The sequence below is a fragment of the Cynocephalus volans genome, chromosome 2, assembly GCF_027409185.1.
Source record: "Cynocephalus volans isolate mCynVol1 chromosome 2, mCynVol1.pri, whole genome shotgun sequence".
Taxonomy (NCBI): Eukaryota; Metazoa; Chordata; class Mammalia; order Dermoptera; family Cynocephalidae; genus Cynocephalus; species Cynocephalus volans.
In genome coordinates, this window is record NC_084461.1 from 152,745,482 (window position 1) to 152,771,209 (window position 25,728).

The following is a 25,728-nucleotide window of genomic DNA, read 5'->3' on the forward strand; positions in this document are numbered from 1 at the left end:
AATCAAAAAATTTATAGACTGTGAGAACTGTAAGGAACCTTAAAGGCCATTTGGTCTAATCTCCCACCCCTGATTTTGGATTAGAGGTAAAGAAACTAAAGCCCTAAAAAGAAAAATAATGAGCTTCCCCAGGTTTTCTAACCATCTGATGATCTAATCAATACCTAACAAAAATGTGAAAAATAATTAACACAATGAAAATTTCCTGAAAACCTAATTTCAAAATATTAACCATTTATTTCAAGTTTGATATTTTGATGGTTTTTTAAAGCTTGATATTGAACTTGTATATTCAGGAAAATATTTTAAAAGGAGCCTCTGAGGGTCTGGTTTCCAAGAATTTATCTTTATAATACCTGTGGTAGATACTGTGGGGTATATAGAATGATGCCAATATTTATTGATGGTCTATTAGGTGCCAGCACCATGCTAACTACTTTATAAAGGGTATCTCATCTCATTTTCACAATAATCCTACACAATACGTATTACCTTTCTCAGCATTCAGAAGAAGAAACACAGGCTCAAAGAGATGAAGTAATTTACTTGTCCAATATTGCACAATGCTGGGTAGGAGCTGGGATTTAAACCCAGGTCTGGGGCAAGAGTCACTTCTCACTATGTTCCATAACTTACACCATTTGCTTCAGAACAGAATAATAGAAAGAGACAGCTTGATCCTACGCATTGCCCAAACTGGTGTATGATGCAATTGCCAAAAATCTGTTAATCAGAGGTCTCAACTGTCCGATCATCCCAAGACTGGAACCTTCCAGTTTCAAGACCAATGTTGTTATCCAATTGGTAAGAGTAAAGACAGTGGCAGTGAAAAGGTATTAAATTCACACTCAATCACCTTGGAGCTAAGTGACCAACCACATTGCTAAAAAGTAGTTTTCACTTAACAGAAAATGCCACTCTAGGAAATATGACCATCTGTTAATAAGGAAGTCTGTACCTCCTGGCCTAAAACAAGGTTCCTCTTAGGTATAATGGACCAGGAGGACATTGATCCAATTTGAAAATAATGGACAAAAATAAAAGTTCCGCATTCATCAACCTAAGAGCATTAAAAAACAACTAAAACCACAATAGTAATGGATTCTTGAAGCTTCTAATTTTAAATTTAGAGACTTGGTTGGAAACACACATTGATCATTCTGGAACAACGTTTATCTATCACTCTTTAACTGAATAATGAAAAGATTTCTTCATATTAGCTACATTCACAGCACAGACTATTGTCTATTTTCTTTTCTTTTTTCTTTTTCTTTTTAAAGCTAACAGTGGTCTATCCTTAAGCTTCTGGAACACTACCTTATTGTTAAAATACATCTGAAGAACCTACCCTGTTACCGTGGGTATTTACCAATTTTAACAAATACTTATTGACCTACTTATTAAGCTAACAACAATACAAACTAAGCCTCTTTCCTCTTGAGGCTTCAGCCAGAAAGAGGAAAGAAAAGCCAGAAGCTCAAGAAAAACCCAGGAGGATCAAAGTGGGAATACATAAGAGAGGACTATGGAGGTAGACAACCTCCAAGATATGCTTGTTATAATTTCAAATTTAGGTACTTGTAATGACCAGTATTCTAATTTAAGACTGCTCATAGAGAACAGGAAATGATTCATACTGGGTTCTGATATTAACAGCAGTACCATATATTTGTAGGTTCTATAGCCAAAGAAAATAACAATAGCCAAGGAAGCTGATAGTCTTTATTATTTTTGCCATGTCCACTGTCTAATCAAAAACCAAAATCAGGGCCGAGCCCGTGGCGCACTCGGGAGAGTGCAGCGCTGGGAGCGCAGCGACGCTCCCGCCGCGGGTTCGGATCCTATATAGGAATGGCCGGTGTACTCGCTGGCTGAGTGCCGGTCACGAAAAAGACAAAAAAAAAAACAAAATCAGGGCCACCATGCTGAGAAACACTATTAAGTCAGTAAAGACAAGAATAATAATAGCTTTTGGCATTTTTCAAAAGCAAAAAGTTTATTAAAAGAGGTAGGAGAGAAATGTCCTAGGCTCTCTTCCTATTGCCATAGGAACCACAAATCAAAAGGAAAAAGTGGTTGCAGGCACCTTGTCTTCTGATTGGCTTGCTTGAAGAAGAACACACGAAAGCTAACATTGGTCTGTTTCTAGATGGGATTGTTTTGAATCTCCTGCCCTGATTCCTTATAAAAGAGGCAATTCTTTTAAAAGCTATCCAAAGAGGTATTTTATGTTAATCATCTCTCTGATGTTATAACCTCTGATTTGAAATCTGCCTTATCATAGGTTTTCTGTAATATCCTCCCCCCAACCTTTTTCTTTAAAACACTTCCCACAGAATCATTACCAGCCTTTTCTAACTCCTATCACCATGCTTGAGATAACCAAGTGGCTTAAATACACTATTCCATTCAACAAAAAAACTTATCTGAACTTACACTTACCTGCACATAGAAAAGCAATTAAGACATTCTCTCTATCCTCCAGGAGCTCATAGGAGGAAATCTTGAGACTGTGCAGTGTAAATACAACTAATGCAAAATTTCTTTCAGCTGGGCTACAAAGAGTAGACACAAGGGCCAGCACTTACCAACTTTCATAATCAGTCTAGGTCCTTTTTTTTCCCATAGAACTTCCACCATGCCCTACTGATAGATTATAAAACAAAGAGTGTCATGATAATGAAATGACGGCTACCAGATACAGAAAGAGTTGAAATAAAAGACCCATTTTATGGTAACCATTTGGCAGCAGCACTCTCTTCTGGGAATCTCTTGCAAGGAGTGGGGATTGGGTCCTGAAGAATCAATCACACAGTAGGTGGGCTGGAAGAGAGTATATAACTCCAGCTCTTTAAACCTGGGTTTGAAAGCTACAGAGTTCCCATTCAGTTTTTGTTGAAGACTATCCTCAACAATAGAGCAAACATTAATCCAAATTAGGAATTATCCTATTGTGTCTCATCTCTCAGATTGTTGCTTTTCAAAAAGCAGCAGTATTTATAATGAAAATAAGGCCACAATGTTTTTAGAAGAGTCTTCAAAAACTCAGGCTGTAGACTTCTGCTGTTAAAACAATGTCAACATATAAGAAAGAAATAAGAAACAGCAAACTCTCACCAAAATAATTGCACTGTTTTTAAAACCAAGAATCATAATACAGTATCAGGTTCTGGAATAAAAGTTAATCCACAATTTAAAGGCATTTTCCATTGCCTTTTAAAAAACTGAACACTGGTCCACTGCCTTAGTAATAGACTTCCTTTTCCTCATAATAGCATTTCATTATAACAGAATTTGACAGTACGTATGTGACCTATAACCAAGAAAGCTAACATTTTAATTCTTAGCAAATATATTTCAGAATGATATACTTATTTGTCATAGGTATTACACCACAGGGTATTTTCAGGCTGGGATATATGTTAAGGGAAGGAAAGGGCATGGGGAGAGAGGGGTAGAAAGGGGAGGGAAAAAAGAAGAATGAGAAGAATGAGGAAAACTGAAATTTACTTTTTGCCAAGTTTTAGAGATTGAAACACAGCCAAATGGTAGTAGAATCAGGACTGAAAGCCAGAGCCAAAATTTTCCTTAAACCCTACTAAAAGTTTCTTTAAATTATTTTAATGTCTAAACAATTATCCCATTTTTAATGACTCTAAGATAAGATACCAGAACCCAAAAGCTAACAAAAAATGGATCTTCATGATAATCTTTGGCAGAGAGATGAAGGGTAAGTTTCTTTTTAAATTTTTACTCATTGATATTTTCTCATTTTTCTCCAATAACCATCTAGTACTTATGTAATATGTTAATACTATACTATTTTGTATAATTTTAAGTGATGCTTTATTTTGTTTAATTATCAACAGTAACTTGACAATTTAAATAAAAATTCTTTTCCCAAGAATTAATTTTGAGTCAATTTTAAATACATGTAGTTTAAAATGTGTTAAAAAATGCTAACTCCTAAAAAAAAATTTACTTATCAACCCTCAGAAACAGCAGTGAACATCAAAATCATAATGGCTTATTCCTGAGGAAATCCAAGGGAAAAAATCATCCCTGTCCACTTCACAACCACCACCCATGATTCAAAAATGTCACCAGGCTTTTCAGAGCTCTTACAGAAGCTGGAGGAGGGAAGGATTAGATGTATGAGGGGGGAAGCTGAATCTCTATTCTAAGCAGCGTGACAGAGAACAGGATGTAACAAAATAATCTATTTCCGGCACAGCCACATGGGTCCTCAGTTATACTAGGACCAGTCTGAGGCTCAGTTGCTGAGGAGGAACAGATTCCCCCATGAAGCGCCAGGGCAGATCAGTCTGAATTCAATTCCAATAGGATTATCCAAGATTCATAAATCTTGATACTGGAGAAAATTTAACAACAATTAAATTAAGTACATCTGGGCCTTTGCTGGTTAGCATCTGTGGTCCAATTAGAATGGTGTTCAGGATTACGGGAGATCACTTAACCTCATTTTCAATAAAAATGATAAAAAACATGAAAATCTATTAAAAAGGATAATTTGGGAGGGGGATGCAAATGAGTACTGCACAGCTATACTGTACTCATCAACTCTTGCACCACCTCTGGCCTGACAGGTACCTGAGTTTTACAGAGGAAGAAACTGAGAACCACAGACATTGAATAATTTGCCAGGGGTCAAAAATGGCAGAATTGCAATTCTATCTGACTCCAAAATCCCTACTTTCTTCCCTAATCTATACTGTCTGTCACTTCCTTTGCTTGACATTAAACTCCCTAAAGCAGCATGTTTCCCTGATTTATTTTCAAATTTTATCTACTCGTCACTCATCTATACTGCTAGTGGGAATATCATTGTAATCGGTACAGTCTCTGGTGTACAACTTTGCAATAATGCATATTCAAAGACCTGAAAAACGTGTACATCATTTGACTCAATTTTACATGTAAGAAATTATATCAAGAAAAAAAATAAATGTCCAAAACTACAGAAAAAAATGTTCATCACACCAGTGTTAACAACAGCAAAGGACAAATGCCAACAACAAATTAAATGGTTCAATAAATTAGGGATTACCCATAAAACAGAAAATTATGTCTCCATCAAACAGCAATCATGTTGTATGAGTACTTTTATAAACACAGAAGAAATATGTGGAAAGTTGCAATATGCTGAAAGAATTCAAGAAATATTAAGTGAATAAAGGCAACAAATCAGGACTTACACTGTGATCCCATTTTTATTTAATAAATATAAAGTACATAAAAATCCAAAATTAAATACAGGCAATTTTTATTTTATTCTTTTTGCCTATCATAATTTTTCAGAGGCAGCCAGTTTACAATTGGCATTATAGTATTCAAGCTTCTCAATCCTCTCTCCTACAAGTCACCTCAAAACAAAATACTGGAATGTCCACAATTACTTGGGGATTTGATCACAGCAACTTTCCGCTTGATTCTAGGCCATTCTCCTTCAATGAAGGTGGAAAGCAGGTAGGATTAAGGCAGTTATCAGAGTTTGGTTGCACTGAGTGGACAAAGACACTATCCTAAATTCATTACAATGCCTGTGGCTTCTAGACAGCCTAACTAAGGTATTCAGTCAGAAAACTTTTAAGTTAATGGTGTTTTGTCTTAAGAGGCTACCATTTCTAAATATTCATATGTGACAATCCATGTTCCACATTTCATTAACACCTTTAAGGACTTCAAGATGACAGACTAAAAACCTACCTTGTTTTTTAGACATTATCTAAGAACTGAAAGACATATGCTCTCATTATCTATACCAGCACCCCAGTCCCATCCTGAGTTCGTCTAACTTTCCCTTCCCTTCCATCCCAGACACAGGTGCTGGCTGCATGCCTTCCTGGTCCTTCTACCTACCTTCACAAGTCAAAAAAATTTTAATCAGAGAATTTCTGGAAGTGTGTGCACAAGGAGATTCTCATTGCCCTTCAGTATAACTAAGCCCAAATCCTTACCCTACTTTCATGTAAGATAGTGCAAAGTTTACCATGTTTTAAAAAGAACGTTAGAACAATATGGAAATTGAAAACTTTTTTTCTCCTGATGTATTGAACATTCTCATTTTTTCTTGGACAAGATAGGCACTTTCAGGAACATGGCTTGAGGAATATATCTACTCTCCACAAAGGTTTGACTCAATTATAGTCAGACAACATCGTATTTGTTATAACTTTTTCATTTTAAACTGCTTATTTATTCAAAAAAGAGTACTTAACACTAAGGTCCAGCGTTTGATTCCTGTACTGGCCAGCTGCCAAAAAAAAAAAAAAGTTTACTGAACATGCTTCAGTAGAAAACATAATAATTCTCAAAACCAAATATAGAAGACCCTCCATATTGGTATCCGCGTCTGTGAATTCAACCAACTGCAAATGAAATGTATTTAAGGGGGAAAAATTGCACCTGTACTGAACAAGTACAGACTTTTTTCTTGTTGTTATTCCCTAAACAATACAGTATAATGCCTGTTTACATAGCATTTATATTGTATTAGGTATAATAAGTAATCTGGAGATGATTTAAAATATACAGGAGGATGTGCATAGGTCATATACCAGGGACTTGAGTATCATGAATTTTGGTATCCTCAAGAGAGAGATAAGTGGAGACTATTCTGGTATCAAAAATTATTTCTGCAAATAAAACTATATTATTTCCTGGTTCAATAAGGGAGAAAGATGGTTAAATTCCTAAAGTATCAAATATTTTACATAAATGCAGTTTCACTGCTTTCAAGAGTATTAAAACTCAACAAGTGGTATTTTAAAATCTTTTGTAGACCTATTACTTCCAAAGACTTCCAAAGTTTCCACCATCTAACATGCTCCCTGTTTCATTGAGAACTCTGGATAAAGACCTGTAAAATAAAAGCTGGTCCTGCTGAAAAACCTTTTGAATTCAAACTTTATAACATTTTTAAAAGTCCTGTACTATTTTCTAAACACTGCTGCTCATTTCTCAAATACATTTATTTTTCTGAGACCTAACCAGCCCCTATTCCAAATAAATACACATTTCAAGTTAACAGAATCTCAACACACACACACACACACACTCACACACAGAGACAGAGAGAGAGAGAGAGAGACAGAGAGAGAGAGAGAGAGATCTAGAAAACAGTGGTAATCAAAATTTTGCTCCTTTACCTAGGAATAACATGAAAAGTGAGGTGTCAAAGCTACTCCATAAAGGAGCCCATTTCTTCATCCCTTAATTAATTTTACAGTAAATTTTGCACTTGCTCTCCTTTCTCATGTAGTCCACTGTTTTCATATCCTAAGCTGACCTTGGTTTCAAATAAGAATGAAGTTGTGTGCCTTACAGTCCACTGGGCTCTAAGAACAAATCAATCTGTCTTTCAGCCAGGGGCTAGGACGGCCTTAGTAAGGAATTCCTGCTGCTTGCTGCACAGCAAGGATGTCTTTGATTCCCCTTTACATTGTCTATTTCCTGCAGGCAGCTGGATAAGGGGAGTACTCACTGCTTGAAGCCAGGGATTTCATTGAATTCTAGAGCTGAAAGGGACATTGTAGGCCATTTTGTCCATGTTCTTGAAATGTTTTTCTAGCATAGGTCCTCTAAATCTCTCACATTAAGCTGTTAGTATGTACCCTCTTGAAAATACCTTGAAAACATACTGTAGCTAAACACATGCTACAATAAATAAAGTCAACCTATCAGTTTACAGACTCTTTTTGGATGTGTACATGTGCATATGTATAGAATATAACAGTCTGGAACTTCTCACACAAAGGGAGTAACAAAGTCATGATTTAAAGGCCCAATACAAGTTTAAGAGATCCTAGACTGCTCATCAACTTCTTTGTCAAAAATCCTGTTCAGAGCCAGCCCCGTGGCTCACTCGGGAAAGTGCGGCAGTGGTAGCGCCGAGGCCGCGGGTTCGGATCCTATAGAGGGATGGCCGGTGCACTCACGGGCTGAGCATGGTGCAGACAACACCTTGCCAGGGGTTGCAATCACCTTACCAGTCAGGGGAAAAAAAAAAAAAAAAACCCTGTTCAACTCCATTGTTTTAATAACTTTATGAATGACTTGGCAATAAGCAGTCAGACTTCAAGATATTCTACAAAGCACAGAACACAGATGTCACCATCATAATAAATGTCTCATTAACTCTGAGAGAATACAGAATTCCAAGAAAGATCAGAAGACAAGTCTCATGGGACTTTCCAGCTGCATTTAAAAACAGAAAAAACAATCTGTAATCCACATTTCTTTTAATTGGCGAGTTAAAAGTAAATAGAGAAACAACAGAAACATGTACCAAGATTGGGAGGTGAGGGGGAGAGGTTGACAGGGTGACGTGACTCTTACTTTAAAAATAATCAAATTAGAAAACCAAAACAGGTCTATAAACCACAGGTATACTTAAAAGTAATAAATTTTCTTGTAAAAACTGTACTTACTTGTCATAATAGGGTATTTTATTTCATTTTATTTCCAAAGTAATTTATAAGAAATAAAGCAATTTACAGGGAATTGGTAAGACAATTTACCAATTTACAACTTAAATGTTTTCAGTTCCTCCACAGTGCTTGTACACAGTAGAAGCTCAATAAATACTTGTTCAGTTATCAAATAATTAACATGTAAAATCCAAAGAAGTTCACATGCAGAGCAAAAACTTGACTAGGAGGCCAAAGAAGAATACAATATTAAAATTTTAAGGGACTAATGGTAGTACTTGTTTTTTGGCCACATCCTCTAATCAGTGAGTTGATTCAGTGATGGTCACTGAATGCTTCACTTGAATACCAGGACTTCTATGAGAGCCACAAAAAAATCTCTTCCCCACTGAGCTGGACAATGAAAGAATGAGAAGTACAGCTGCTGGTGCCATCACGCTACCCCAAGAGAAAGCCTGCCATTGGTACTAGGAGGTACCTCACAGAGTCTGAAAAAGAAACTTGAATCCACATCCACCTCTGGCATTTCCAAACTGTAAATTCCCTTTCTTGGCTTAAGACAGTTTTGAATTGGGTTTTCTAACTCTTTCAGCTGGAAAATCATAAAAGAACCTTAACTATTTCATTCAAATAAATAAAATACGAATAACCCAAAAGAGGTACTTGAGATGGCCAAGGTCATAAAGGTATGGTATTTTACAGATGAAACATTCTTAAATTTATATTAACTTTCCTATGAAGTCATTTTATTCTACTGATAAACAAAGGTATTCAAAACTAACTGTTCCAAGAATATCCCATTCATGCTAGAATCATGGACACCAAAGAAAGAAAAATATAAGAGGATAAGCTAATCGAAACTCTAAGAAGACTGCAGAAAGAAACACAGCAGAAAAATGAGTCCTGATTTTCCCAAGAGCTCTGAAACCCAATACTGAGCAACCTGACCCACATCTTTATAAGTACTCCATTCCAACTAAGCAATGAGGCTGCCAAGTACAAACACCAAGTAAATAAATAACCTTAGAGAAAGGAATATATTTATCATAAAAGATTATAAAAATCGTGCGAATTACTGCAGAAAGAATACTACCATAACAAGCAGAGCCTAATCTGCGCCCTTCCTGTAGTGGCTAACCCTGTTCTATATACTGTACAAAACTTTACCCCAACTTTATCTTACTGTTTTAATTAATTTTCCCTTTCATCTTCTATTTCCCATTTATTTTGCTTGTATCTTTCTACATTGTATGTGTCACTGTAATCACTCAAATTCTTTTTTTAGAACAAACTAAGGTTTTAGTATATACTAACAATAGCAAAAGTCATTACATTTCTGAGCTGAGAAAAAGGAAAAAGTTGACAATAAAAACCTATAGGGGTCCTGGAGGTTAGCTCAGTTGGTTAGAGCACAGTGTTAAAACACCAAGGTCAAGGGTTCAGATCCCAGTACTGACCAGCTGCCCCCCCCCCCAAAAAAAAAATTCTACAGGACTAATACTTTAATATTGATTGTCTAGGGTGCTAGAGAGGCACAACACCTGCTCCATCCAAAGCAAGAACCAAGTAAATATTAGCTACTATATTACTAATGAAAGCCAACATAAAACTCCAACAAAGAAGCCGCATACCAGCAGAAAAGGCTGGAACTGGGGAGAATGAGGGAGGGAAGGAGTATGAGAGCTTACAGAGTCGGTTCTGGCAGAGGCAGTCAAGGCTTCCACCTTTTCTTCTCAATCTCCCCAAATACTGAAATCTGCTACTTCTGCTGAGCCTAGAGACCTTGCTGCTCCTGAGCCTCTGGCTCTCTTGAGAGTGTCAAGCTGCCACCTACTACTCCTCATACTAAGGTGATGGCTAGCAGTGCAGCCTCTAAAATAATCAGAAGAGTTTTTCTTTTTCTTACACCAGGCTGGGTTGGGAAAGAGCACAGGCTTTATCGGGAAAAAAAATGATAAATAAAATGTTAAGTAAATAAAATCTATCACTTTGTTAGCTATGTGACCTTGAGCAAAAAATAATTCCCTTCTCCAGTCCTCATTTACTCACATGCTAAAATGTGGGAAATAAGCCTGTGTGTTTCAAGGCTATAGTAAAGGTTAAAAAGAGTTGTGGATGTAAATCTGGCAAACAGTAGGCACTGAACAAATACTAGTTCCCTTCCTCCTTACTTTGGCAGGATGATAGAGAAACTCTTGGTGAATAAAAGGAGTTGGGGTGAAATGCACAAAAATCATAAACAATATAATTTCCAAAAGTGTGTCCCTTGGATTACATACATTTTGGTTTTCAACCAAAATAAAGAGGGAGGGGAATTCTGGGGTGAGAAAGTTTGGTAAACGTTGAGAAATACATTATTATTATTTTTTTTTTTTTTTTTTTTTGTCGTTTTTTCGTGACCGGCACTCAGCCAGTGAGTGCACTGGTCATCCTTATATAGGATCCGAACCCACGGCGGGAGCGTCGCCACGCTCCCAGCGCAGCACTCTACCGAGTGCGCCACGGGCTCGGCCCGGGAAATACATTATTAAAATGACAATTATCAAGTGAATCTCCAAGAGAAGGAGATTATGTAGCATTTATTCAATTTACTTGACCACAGAAAGCAACTCACAGGAACAGTGATCCTTTTAATCACTGATACACACACAGAGAGATGGAAGGGATGCAGGAAGGGAAGGAAAATCAGCACTTAAGGCCATTAACAACTTCTTCAAAATGACAGGTGGAGTATCAGCGAGATAAAGCTATCTGGACAATTTACAAGTCAATGACAGTTTTAAAATCTGGTTTGGAGGCAGTAAGGGAAAGAGGGGATGCTTTTTATCTTCTGAAAGGAGTTTCTAATGCTAACTTCTTAATTTTTAAGATCAAATCAATTAAGAGTAAGAAATGGTATTGAAACAGAAAACACCAAGAGTTTAAGGAGTGAATGTATTCACTTTAAAAGTGCAAGTACACTTTTGATACAAGATGATAATTCTCATTTGCCCTCCCAAATTTATTCCTTCATTCAACTGGACAATTGTTTGGCAAGCATTGTGATAGATGCTGGGAATGAATATGCTATGAACTGAACATAACATGACAGACATGATCCTTGTCCCCATACAGATTACTTTCTAGTCAAGCATTGACTGTCTATCAGAGGGTTATGCAATACATTTATTAACTACAATTATGTTAACAGCTGTGAAAAAAAGAACTGAGTGCTGCTAGAGCATGACAAGAGGACCTAATCTATAAGAGTACCCAGGGGACCCACACATGATCCCTGAGGAGTTGATGCTTGAGCTCAACTCTAAAGGACAAGCAGAGGTTAACTGGACCTCCCTAATGAAGATGACAGTAAATGATAATGCTTGTAAGGACCCTTAAGCAGAAGCTGGTGCAATGGAAGAACAGAGAGAACAAAAAATTTGTGGTGACTAAAGTGCAGAAAGCTAGGATGAAAAAGAACAAAAACAGACAAAACTCAGGAGGAAAAGAGAGGGGTCAAGGTTGAGATTTCTGACTGGTGCAAACAAAACCATCAAAGGAATACCAAAATGAAAGACAATCTCCACTGGCACTGGAATCCTAGCTAGGGTATCCTCCAAATATATAAGACATTTCAAAGAATTTCTATAAAATATAATACAGGAAAAACTGAACTGAAAATAGGGTTCGCTACATGTAAAGAAAGAAAAGCCCACCTGAGAAGTGGAAGGAATTCCCAGCAGAACCCCACCTCCTAGCTTAAAGTAGCAAAGGCTAGTAGAAGTGAATGGCCTTGAAGCTGTCGTTGAGACCAACCATGACTGATACTACAGGGCTTCATAAAAACCATCCAGAACCAGGGTCTACTCAGAGCAAGGACCCAGTTTCTGCTTTCCATGGACGATATACTGAGTGAAGCAAACACTTCTGCAGCTGGCTTCTAACAAAAATGGCCACTTCAATCACAAAAGGACAGCACTGCCCCAGCCACAACAAACTCAGAAGTTCCTCACTCTAGTGATTTCCTTCCACTACACTCCCCCATACACCTGGATCTAGAATCAGCAAAGCAGAACTATAGCTAATCTACACATTTCCCTTTCTTCACAAAAGAAATGCAACTAGCCACAAACATAGGAAAAATATATGCAACATCACTAGTAATTAAAAAATAAAATTTTTAAATCAAATTGAAATTTAATGATTAAAACCCTAACATGGCATAAACGTGTTTTATACAGAGAATACAGTCTGTCATGTCATGTTCATAAATGTAAAAATAGAAAGCAGGTAAAACCTTTGGCTATGTAAAACACGCGTTCTTAAAAATGTATACATCCTCTGACCCAACAATTCCACCTCTTAGAACTTAGCCCAAAGTGATACTCATAGATGCGTTAAAAGATTAAACTACAAGAAAGAGTAATCCAGCTTTGTTTGAATTGTTATAAATTAGGAATAACTTAAGTCTAATAAAGGAGTAGTATAACTAATTAACCATTGTAATATTCATACATAATAGGCACCCCTTCAAAATATTATACAAGGAGTGGCCAGAAATGCAGCTGGAAACCTAGCTAGGCACTGGAAACCTAGCTGCCCCCTTGCCCATCATGCAAAGCATGTCCATGGGGAACCTTGTACTAAATTATTTGTAGATGACCTGCTTCTGGGTTAGGGTTTCGTACACAGCACAGCAGCTCCCTCACTGTGATCGACTGAGAGTCAGCCCTTGACACAAGAGTTTGTTAAAAAAAAAAAAAAAAAGTAAATCAAACAAATAAAAAATAAGAAAAGGAAAACAAAAAGAAAACCAAAATATCATAAAGAAATATACAATGGTTGAGAAAGATGCCACAAATATTGTTGAGTTTTAAAAGCAATTTACAAAACAATTATATATGTGAAAAACAAATATGAAACATACATGAAAGAAGGGAAGAATACCCAACAAATATAGTATTTATCAAGAGAACTTTTTGTTCTTTTTGTTTCTGATTTTACATTATTTTTATTTTCACTTTTTCTATACAAAACGTGGATTACTTCTATAAAAAGAAAATATAAGTTCTTATTCAACAATTTTGTAACAGTTTTGTAATGTATGTGTAAATAACAGTGCTGGGATAACTGGATAACCATATGAAAAAAAAATGAAGCTTGATCGGTACCTCAACCATAAAAAGCAATTATTCTAAGATGGTAAAACCATAAAACTTCTAGAAGAAAACAGAATATCTTCGAGACCTTAAGAGTAGGCAAACCTTTCTTAAATAGGATACAATAAATAGTAAGTAAGAAAGAAAATTGATTAACTGGACTTCATTAGTATTAAAATCTTCTGTCCGTCAAGACAATTAAAATCAGACAGTGAAAACGCAAGCCACAGAACAGGAGATGTCTGCAATACGTGTATCTGACAAAGAACTCATTTTTAGACTATATAAAGACTCCCATAAATCAACAAGAAACAACAACTCAATTTTTAAAGGGGGCAAAGATTTGAACAGGTAATTCTCTCAAAAGGATATTCAAATAGCCAACAAGTACATGAAAAGATACTCAACAGCACTAGTCATTAGGGAAATGTAAATTTAAACCACAATGAGATACTATTTCACCCCTGAGTGGCTAAAATTAAAAAGACTGACAATGCCAAGTGCTGACAAGCATGTAGAGCAATTAAAACTCTCACATATTGCCATAGAACATATAAGAATGTAAGCCACCTTGGGAAAAGACCTGGGGGTTTCTTGAAAAATTAACATACATCTTGAGACATAATAAAAATACATATTTGATCTCTATTGCCCTGCTGTCTCCCCCTCACTTCCTGATATGAGAGCTTCTAAAACCCTCGGAATTCCCTGAACAATAGCGGTGAGAGGAACATCTTTTGTTATTCATAATAAGCCCCATTCAACCAAACTAGAGATTACCCTAATGAGGTGACTCTTGGAGTATGGGGGTTGGCTGCCAGAGGAAACAACCAAGTGATTGGAGGATCAGAACTTTCACCTTCCCCCTCCACCTTTGGGAAAAAAAGAGGGGCTGGGCAGGGGAGAGGAGCTAGGGATTGGGTTACTCACCAATGCCCAATGATTTAATCAAGCATGCTAGGTAATGGAACCTCCATGAAACCCTGAAGGACAGGGCTTAAAGAGTCCAGGGTGGCGAACAAATACATACTCTAGGAGGGTGATGCACCCCAACTCCATGGGGACAGAAGCTCCTGAGCTCAGGACCCCTTCAGACCTCTCCCTAGGTACCTCTTAATCTGGTTGTTCATTTGTATCATTTATAATATCCTTTAATAAAACCATAAACATAAGTGTTCCTCCGAGTTCTGTGAGCCATTACAGCATATTATTGAACACTGAGGAAGGGGTCTGTGGGAACCCCCAGCTTATAGCCAGTTAGTTATAAGTACAGGTGGCAACCTGGGACTTGCAACTGAAGTGCGGGCAGTCTTGTGGAACCAAGCCCTTTAACTTGAAGGATCCAACACTAACTCCAGGTAGAGACAGTCTTGGTTCCAGAACCCCCAAAGATTTGGATGCTCAGTCCCTTATATAAAATGGTGTAGTATTTACATATAATCTAAGCTCATCCTTCTGTTTTTATAAATTACCTAGTCTGTGGTATTCCATTACAGAAGCAGAAAAAGGCCTAAGACATATACCACTACATGCAACAAAATGAATGTACTTGTCAGACATACTAATGAGCAGAGGAACAAAAACACAAGAGTATATGCTGTATGATTCCATTTACATAAAACAAAAACAGACATAACCTGTAGAGAAAGAGGTCAGAACAGACCTTTGAGAACGTTCACTGACTGGGTGAGGCAGAGGTAACATGAAGCCTTCAAGGGCTCTGGAAATGGTCTATATCTTGACTTAGGTAGTGGTTACACAATGAGCTGTACACATATGTAAAAATTCATTGAGCTACACGCTTAAGATGTGTGTTCTTTACTGTATGTAAGTTATACACAATAAAAAATAAACAAATTCTTTTTTTTTTCTAAAAAGATGACGGGTAAGGGAATCTTAACCCTTGACTTGGTGTTGTCAGCACCACACTCTCTCAAGTGAGTTAACCAGCCATCCCTACATAGGGATCTGAACCCGTGGCCTTGGTGTTATCAGCACCACTCTCTCCCAAATGAGCCACGGGCCAGCCCCTTACAAATTCTCTTTTAACTGATCTCTGTTCATACCCCAAAACTGGAGGCTTATTACACAGTAACCAAATGGGGCTTCTGTCAGTGTTTGTCAGTCTCACTTCCAGTTTATTCATTTACATGTTCTTCAAGTCTATCTCCCTCGGAGAGTCTGGGCTGTGAGTAATACTAACTACCTGAAGTAATGGCACTGGCAATGAGACTAGATGAGGTCATGTCCCAAACAGTCATGGAGGATTTCCAACAAAATACTTATTAACACTACAGATGGTCTTAATATGGTGTAATTTTAAGTGTATGGGGCAGAGACAACCTTGCAAATTCACTTCCTTTTGACCAACTTCTCCCAGAGATTGTGGGAAAATTAAATACAAGCAGCAAGCTCTTTAAAAATAGGTATATAGGGCTGGCCAGTTAGCTCAGTTGGTTACAGCACAGCATTGATAACATCAAGATCAAGGATTTGGATCCCTGTAACACACACACACACACACACATAAACACACACACACACACACACACACACACAGAGTATATAGCATTGCTAATATTTTTGTTTGGAAACTTAGCTCCATAATTATAAGGAAAGTGAGAGAAAAAGAATAATCACAATATAAATATTTATTATATACACAATTTTCAGAAATAAGGCCAGGTCAGAGTTATGTTTTTTTGCCAAAGTGTGTTATTATTTGCATACTAAAAAACTAAACTTTATACAGTGACAACAATGCATGAAACTATTACTACTGTCTTCCAAAATTAACCAATAGATCACAAATAAGTGGTTAACTTCCAGAAACCCATTTATGAATGGCTTTTTGGAAATAAGACTCCCTGTTTTAATAGTCTGATTTACATTCTTGTCAGTACATACCTATCGATACAATCTATCCATTCTACATCTGAAACATCTCACTTCCTCCTTGTCACACCGTCTGCTACTATCTTGTCATTTCTTACCTGGAATATTCCAATAATCTATAATTGGTCTCCCTGCTCCAGTTTTTGTTGCTCTAACACATCTTCCAAACTGACAGCTGCAGTGGTTTTTGTAAAGCACAGATCTTGCTTAAACTTTCATAATCAACTCCCCTCTCAAACCACACCCAACACCCTCACACCTCCAATCTATGCAGGGATCACAATCTCAAAAGCTTATATGACCAAGTAGAGGGGCATGATAAACAGGAAAGTACAAGTTAATTCTGACTCAAAAGGGCAGCTACCCCTGAGCTTCAATTTTCAAGCAAAACCAGAAATTAGTGTTTTGATATAAAATGTCCAAATTTTTTTAATCTGTGCAGACCAAATAAAATACGTCCACGGAACTCTTATCTATCCATAGGCTACTAGTTTGTAACTTATGACCGAAAGGATAAAGTCTAAGATTTGGTTATAATCTACCTTTTCAAATTCATCTACTTCAGTCCCTTCACACAAGCTATATCCTCCAACAATCCCACAGAACTACTTACTTCTCCTCCTAATAGACAATGCACACCACTGTCTGCCAGTCATTGCTCACTCATTACCTCTGCTATAAAAGCTCAACAGCCTCTCCCCCTACCCCAATATACCCATGTCCATGTCTAATTTCTACTCAGGCCTCAAAGGGTAACTTTTAAAAAAATACCACTTATGAAACTTTCTTCGTTTTCTAACTCCCACAACACTGTATGTAGACCTCTCACAATCCTTGCCAGTTTTCACATTATGCCATACTTTTTTATGTAAAAGACTGAAAACTTCTGGAAGCAAGGTATACCTGATTCTGTTCTATACTTCCCCACATTACCAAACAGTACCTAGAACACAATACATGCTCAATAATGAATGAATGAAACTATTTATCTGCCTATTTATATAACAATGTGTACCTTAATTTGATGGCCATGGCACAAATAAGGTCCTTAGATTTTGAAAATCAAAAGGCTAACAGGTTCAGAAAAATAATCCCTTACTACATTTGAATCAGAAATAACATGGACTCATGGTTCTTTTTAAACACATTTCTTAGCTCTGTCCATTGAAAGGGTCTAGAAGCAATGACAACCCACAGCTATGACTTTAGTTTCTAACTACCATTTCCCATTAAAAACAAACCACAGACTTTTGGAGAAATGGCTGATTCCTGATCTTCAGGGAAAGCACAAAGTAAGCCTAGGACATCTTGTTGTGCCTAAAAAGCCAAGAAACACACAAAGATTGATGAGATCATGTCAAAAGGAAGTAGGAGCTACCTGAAATGGGATCTCAGCCAAATCTGGGACAATGTGAGCATTGGTAAAGGCTGTAATCAATTGTTAACACACTTAATAAATAAAAGCCTGAAGGAAGGAGAAATGGGGATGGCCTCTGTGACAGCTAGCCAATAAACGTAGAGGGAATAACAGAATTAGGAAAATCCACAATTTTGTAACCCATATTGTAATAACCAATTTCGGGATCAGGATGCTATACCACTTGGTGGAAGGTTGTAATGGAACAGGACATTTACAAGGTGCCAAAATAGTAAAACAGTGTCCCATAGATTCCTCTCGAATAGCAGAGAAAACTCTGCCTTCATAATGGAGAGATCTCAGTGTTGCCACCTCAGCTAAGGGATCAAATTTAGCATAGCTCCTGATGGGATAACCTGCCATTAACCTGCATTAAGTGCCTCCTTGTTGTGGCTCAATGTGAAGTATACTTCACCTATGATGACGGATTCTTGTCAAAATGTTTAACCTGCATGCATCTCAACTAACTTCCAGTTTACAGGAAGTACAGAAGCTAGAGAAACAAGTTAAATGACACCATGAGGAAATAAATGCACAAAATTGCACCTCCTACAAAACAACTAGCTGGGCTGGACTCTTCAAAAAAGTTAATGCCAGGAAAGGAGGGAAAAGGGTGAAGAGCTGCTGTGCATTAAAAGGAAGTAAAGAGACATAAGAACCAAATATAAAGGGTGTACTTTGGATTCTGATTTGTTTGCTTTAAAGGAGGGAAGGTGCTATAAAGACATTCTTGAGACAGGAAAATTTAAATTTAACTGAACACTTGATAGTATATCACAGAATTACTTTAATTTTCTTAGACATGCAAAACATATAATGGTTATACATATGTATGAAACGTGATTATATATAATATGTGGTTACAAGAAGGTACAAAAAGTTCGTGATTTCCACCTTCATATGATTTGAACCTTCATATTATGGAGACAGATAGATACATACATAGAGCTTGTAAGTAGGGTTAAAAAAAAAAGATATGTGTGTGTGGGTGTGTATGAGTGGTTTGAGAGAGACTATCCTTATTCTGAGGAGATAAACTGAAAAATTTAGGCGTTAAAATATGATGTTTGCAACTTACTTTCAAATTCTTTAACAACAAAAAAAAGAGTATGTATGGCAGGGGACAGAGAGAGAGGGAAGGAGGAAAGATGTGAAAGAGGGAGAAAAGAGGAACAAGGAAGAGAAGGGCAAGAGGAGAGTAGCAGAGAAATGAGTCTAATATGGCAAAATGTTAACAATTGTTGAATCTGGGTGAAAAGAGTGTACAGGTGTTTGTTGTACTATTTTTTCACAAATATATGACATTTTTCATAATAATATATCTTTCATAATAAAAAGTTAAGAGAGAGAAAAAAAGAGAACAATTTAAAAAGCAATCAGTTTAAAATCCATATAAAACTGTGAGAATGTCAGGAAATAAGAGCACTCTTATGCAAAACCTATGAGAGTATAAATTGTTGCAATATGATTGGAGGGCAGTGTGGCAATGTCTATCAGATTTTTTAAAGCACCTATTCAGCATGCCTACTCATAGGAATCTGTCCTAAAGATAGATTCCTTCATGTGTGAAATGACATATGTGTAATAGCAAAAGACTGGAAATAACCTATGTATACATCAGTCAGACTGGTTACACAAATTATAGCATATTTGTACAATCACTTAGCATGCATCTTTTAAATTATCTCCTCAAAAAATATGAGAGCTCTTTGGGAAATGATACAAAAGATGACCAAGTCATACTTTACATTGAAATTATCAAGGTGCAGAACAATGTGTACAGCATACATATATGTATAGGAAGGTTACACCAGAATGTAGTTGGGTATGGGTAGCTTGGAACTAGAGAGAATGGGAGACTTTTTTTTTTTTTTTTTGCTGTATACTCCCTTTTGTACCTTATGAATTTTATACCATAGATATATATATATAATTCATTTTTTAAAAATTGTCAAGTATTGATGGACTGTAGCTGGAATGAACTCTTCATGTCACCATGCTTTCATTACCAAAACTCAATTACAGAGGAGCTGCAGGTCACCTAAAAATTAGGGTCTGAAATGAGTACCTAAGGTGAAAACAGCATATTATAAAAATTTGCCTTAAAAATCCCTTAAGGATATGCCACGCTGGAGACCAACACAGCATCTCAAAAATTCCAACACAGCTAATTTTTACTCCAGCACTACAACAGTTCACAGTTCTTCAAATGACTAGCAGATAAAATAGTTGGCTTATATTTAAGGCCTCATTATGTGTTGTTAAAAATGTGTATCTTGGACCGAGCCCGTGGCACACTCGGGAGAGTGCTGCGCTGGGAACGCGGCAACGCTCCCGCCGCGGGTTCGGATCCTATATAGGAATGGCCAGTGCACTCACTGGCTGAGTGCCGGTCACGAAAAAGACAAAAAAAAAAAAATGTGTATCTTTAAAATACACTCATCATAGCTAGATAAGAAGCTTTCAGGAAAGCAGATTTCCATTTCCCATCTCATGCTTGATCCAGAACCCTCACTATTTAGGTTCTGAAAAAGAACTGTTTAGGTTCTTTTTCTTGTTTTTGTCACCAGACGCAAAGAACTGAATTTGGGTAAATGTACATAACTGAGTTTTTTAAAAAACTGTCTCTTGGGGCCGGCCCGTGGCTCATTCGGGAGAGTGTGGTGCTGATAACACCAAGGCCATGGGTTTGGTTCCTATATAGGGATGGCTGGTTAGCTCACTGGGTGAGCATGGTGCTGACAACACCAAGTCAAGGGTTAAGATCCCCTTACCGGTCATCTTTTAGGAAAAAAAAAAAACTGTGCCTCTACTAATTAAACTGTTGCAGTGAAAGAGAAAATCACAACCCGAACATAACGGGCTAATTACTGACTGGGAATAGGTACTATCTGGCTGTAATGGAAGTCACAGATCAAGATGAAAAAGAGGCTGGCTGGTCAGCTCAGGTGGTTAGCATGTGATGTTGACAACATCAGGGTTAAGGGTTTGGATCCCTGAACTGGCCAGCCACCCCCCGACCCCCGCCAGCAAAAAAAAAAAGATGGAAAGAAGAGAGTGGTAACACCTCTTGGTCAGATCACTTATCATCTCAGGTTCTGACCTTAGCTGTGGGCCATTTCTTTAGATTGGCATTCCCATACACCAACATATAGATTCTTCAATCTCTGAGTAATCTTATAACTACTAAATCAGCTACCACTGAGGCTAAAAACTCCTAAATATTTCTCTCTAACCCTGCACTCTCTGGTTAGCTCCAGAACAATATCCCTCTAGATACTTCTCCTCTCAGATGATTCCCCCACAAGCAACTCAAATTCATTTTAATACAAACTGAACTCATTCTTTCTCCTCCCCCAGTCTGCTTTTCCTCTAGTAATTCCCTATCTGGGAGAAGAGAACAAACATCCATCCAGGTGCCCAAGGCAAAAAATCTAAAATTCTTACTATATTCCTTCTCTCTCCTACTACTGTAACCGATCTCCAAGTTTAGTCAATCCTACCACCTCCATCTCTCAAATCCATCCCATCCCCATCATTCCCATTGTCAATGCTTCCGTTCACTTTCATCATTGCTCACTTGGACTAAACTGATCCCCCTGCGTTCAGTCTCTTCAATCCATCTTGCACACACCTGGCCAAAGTTAACTTCCTAAAATACGAATTTAGTTATGTTACTCTTTCTATTTCAATAACAGAAGAACGCGTCCCAAAATAATGATATAGTGAGCTGAAAATGAGCTCCATCTAAAAACATGATATAAGAGAATGTACCATCAGGTACATATTCTTATGAATTGTTCCTATTCTACAACAGACTATTACCAAATTAAATAGGCTAATATGTGCCTTTCAGTAGAAAGAGGCCAGAGGGAAGCAAGGAAAATTCAACTGCCTTCTTAAGGTTGAAAAGGAACACAAAGTGGATTATAGCAGTGATGAAGGAACGTTAAGGAACACAAAGAGCCTCCCAGACCTATAAGACAAGAGTGCATTCAAGCAGAATGTACTAACCTGTCTAAAAATGAATGCATTGGGCCGGCCCGTGGCTCACTCGGGAGAGTGTGGTGCTGATAAAAATGAATGCATTAATCAGAAAAGAATTTAGGAAGCAAAAGCAAGTAGAGAAGATGAAGGAAGAGGTTTTGCCATAGGTAAAAACCACCACTCGTAAAGTATGAGGTTGTTTCAGTCCCAGTTTATCAGATATCTTACTTCCCTGTTTGAGGCCATGATCTGACCAGGTAGGTAAAGTTTACCTACATGAAGAGAATATTCCAGTCATTTGGCTTGAGTCTTCAAGTCCCTCTGATTCTTATTTCTTATTTGAAAAAAATTAAACCAGCATATTAATTAGAACCTAGTAAGCAAATGTGCCTATCAGAAAAGAATACAATATTCATGCCAACACACATATATCATTGTAAATTAATAAATTAGAATTCTGGTTTTACACATCAGTATTGTAGGGCTGGTTAACATTAGTCTAACCCTGGAATAAGGAGATTCTTTGAGCATGCTGATCAGATCAGATTTCTGAGTACTAAACCAAGGACCAGACCTAGGATGACGATAAATTCTAAAACTACACATGTGGCTATTTAAATGTAAACTTAACTAAAATTAAGTAAAATCAAAAATTCAGTTACTTAGTTGCACTGCCATACTTCAAAATAGCCAAATGTGGCTAGTGGCTATCATACTGAACAGCGCAGATATTGAACATTTCAATCACTGCAGAAAGTTCTACTGAACAGCACAGTTCTAAAAGATAACCTCAAACTAACTGCGAGTTCTCTTGGGAAACAGCCTGATATAGATAGCCCTGGATGGCTAACTCAGGCCTGAGAGGTAGAGTGTTTTCTACAGGAGGTAAGGAATAGATATTCAATAATTGTTTCCTTTCCTTTTGCAATGTCTTGTAAACAGAATATACGAGGGTACTTCAAAAAGCTCATGGAAAAATAGAATTAAAAGATAATATGAATCTTTCCATAAACTTTTTTTTTAAAAAAAAACAACACTAATTTATTTATTTATTCATTCACTCATTTATTTGGCTGCTAGTCAGTATGGGGATCCGAACCCACTTTGGTGTTATAACACCGCACTCTAAGCAACTAAGCTAACCGGCCAGCCCTCCATGAACTTGTTGAAGTACTCTCGTATAAGGTTTAGTCTCCAGGATTTCTGCCCCTTTATTTATAACTGGAAGATACTCTAAACTAGAGGTTGTATAGCACAGAGGTTAGAAGCACATTCTCTGAAGCCAGACCTCCTGGGTTTATACATTATCTTCATCTCTTATGAGATGTATAAACTTAAGCATGTTATTTAACTACCCTTAACCTTTAGTTTCCTCATCAGTAAAGTGGAAATAATGGTACCTACCTCATCATGTTACTAAGAACATAAAATGAGTTTGTACATATAAACTGTCTAGAATCATGCTCAACACAGAACAAATGCTCAGTAAGTGTTAACTGCTATTATTTCTACTAGTACTATTACCACCACCATCCTAAACAGCCCTTCAGATGACAAGTGTGAAAAATGCTCACATGGTTGAAATATCAGTAAAGGTAAATGAATTATACTAACCAGGATCACAAAGGTAGAGTAGCAGTCTATGTTAAAAAGAAATTTTTTTAAGATTAAAGGGAGTGGGTAATCTGGAGAGAACATTAAATACCAAAAAAAGGCATGTTTTCAAGAGAGCTGCCTGACAATGTTTTACTTGTAAGGCTGACAAATCACAGGTCAGAAGAAGTCTACATAAGGAGCTACTGAGTTATTTAAATAACCAATAAATACTAAGGAGGAACTGAGCAGATACAGATGTGAGTTCACTAGACCAAATAATACTTCCCTATATAAAGTATGTTTGACATTTAAATGCATTGCTTCTCCTATATACCCTAAGTTACCATTATGCTCACTTGAACTGACTGAAGACCTTCCGAATTTTCAGTAAGCAAGCAGAGCACCAGATATGATTAAAACATCATGCTAAACAATGACCCAGCATGCATTCTTCAAGTGAAAACCCACTGCAGAAAAATCATGACTTGCTCTTGCAGATAGCAATTTGAAACTCCAGAAGTTGTACAAACTTCAGCAAATGTAGTAATATCTAAAGAGCCAGAGCTTTGGGGACACACATACCCAAGTTTAAGGCTTGGCTTTGCCATTTACTAGCTATATGACACTAAGAAACTTATACTTAATGCTTATGAGCTCCATTTCACTAGCTGTAAAATGCAGGTGAAGCACTATGCCAATTAAATAAGAAATATATGTAAAGTGCCTACAACAGTAGGCGCTTAGCAGATGCTCTCAATAAACAGTTGCTTCGGTTAGTAAACCTTTCTAAGAAGACCCTCCAAGAGTCCTAAGAATAAAAGACCACTACTGCTTCACATGGTTACTACAAAAAATATTTTGACCAGGCACTAATACTATAAATCATGTGAGATAATGCCTCAAAATTACCATTTGTTTTCCACATTTTACAAGCTAGTCCCCAAACAAAATGTTTCTGTTTACTGTATTTCCTATTAGACTATGACTAAAAACTATTTGGTCCTATAATAAAAATAGCTGCACTTTTTAATTACTAAAAGTTTTTACTAGCAATTCTACCACACATACGTTCACTGATACACACCCAAACATAACACTGAGCACAAATATCTAATAGTTCTTCCTTTCCCTACTAATGGAAAAAAGAGATAAAGATTTTTTAAGTTTCTTTCAGCGAGTTGAGTTCCAGAAAACAAAACAATACAGGGTAATTGCTTACCTGGAAAATATTTTGTACTTCAGATCCACCAATCCAGAATGAATGGGGGTATTCCCTTTCAGACTAGTCTGAGAAAAGACAGCAGTCAAGCATCTTCCAAGATTCTTTCCGTTTACCGTATCCAGCTTTCTTCAACAAAATCCCAAACATGCACTTCGGTAACTGTTGAAAGACAGAAAGCAATCCATACACCCACCATGGCACCAGCGGCAAAGGACAGCCACCAAAAAATGGAAGGAAGGGTCAACGGAAAGGTGGATCTGAGGCACAGAAAATAAGTAATAACCCCTGAGTCAGCTATTTGGCATTAAAGGTCTACGACACTATTTCTCTGTGTTGAGAGAAGGATACGAAACAAACACCCCTAATGTTAATATTTACTCATGATAAATAGCATGCAATTTCCAATGACAGCAGCTAAAAACTTGCCCTATCATCCACATAAACTATCCCAGACCATTCAGCTACAATGAACTTACTCATCCATTTTCTAAAACAGCTTCTCTACCATTACATAGTTTGTCAGCTAAGACATCAAATCTACACATTACCCAAATTCTCAACCCTCAGCCGAAATATAGGACATTTTAAAACACATGATTTAATTAAAGAGTGAATTTCTCATTCAATAAAGCCCAATCCCCTACAATGGCCAGTCATCAGGTAAACTAGGAAAAATAATAAAGAACACTAATAAACAATTTACCTTTACACCTTTAAATATTAAGCCCAGTCCATACTACATCAACACCCTTTTTCTACCATATCAACTTTTCCATTAGACTGTAAATTCTAAACAAGCTATACAGGAGAGAGAAAAAGGCATTCAACAGGATGATACAGATAGAAACTTAAAAGACTATGAACTTACTTGAACATAAATTTGCTACTTCCTCAATTGCCACACTATTGCCAAAATGTAATAATACCTACCTCCACTATTAGAAGGGCTATTAATGGGCCAAGCCCTTTACGTTAATTATGCATATTTAATTCTCAAAAAAGATGAGTAGAAAGAAATAACTT

The 25,728-nt window shown here is 37.1% G+C and overlaps 1 protein-coding gene across 4 annotated transcripts in view; it reads right to left on the reverse strand.

Moving 5' to 3' along the window:
* Window positions 1-25,728, reverse strand: part of FBXW11 (F-box and WD repeat domain containing 11) — a 121,774-nt gene that overhangs the window by 87,808 nt on the left and 8,238 nt on the right. The window contains exon 2 of one of the 4 annotated variants that reach the window (XM_063086162.1): window positions 24,703-24,864. The exons of the other annotated variants lie outside the window; for them this stretch is intronic. The gene's annotated coding sequence lies outside the window, so the exon portion shown is untranslated. The remainder of the gene's footprint in view (window positions 1-24,702; window positions 24,865-25,728) is intronic. 4 annotated transcript variants of the gene reach the window in all.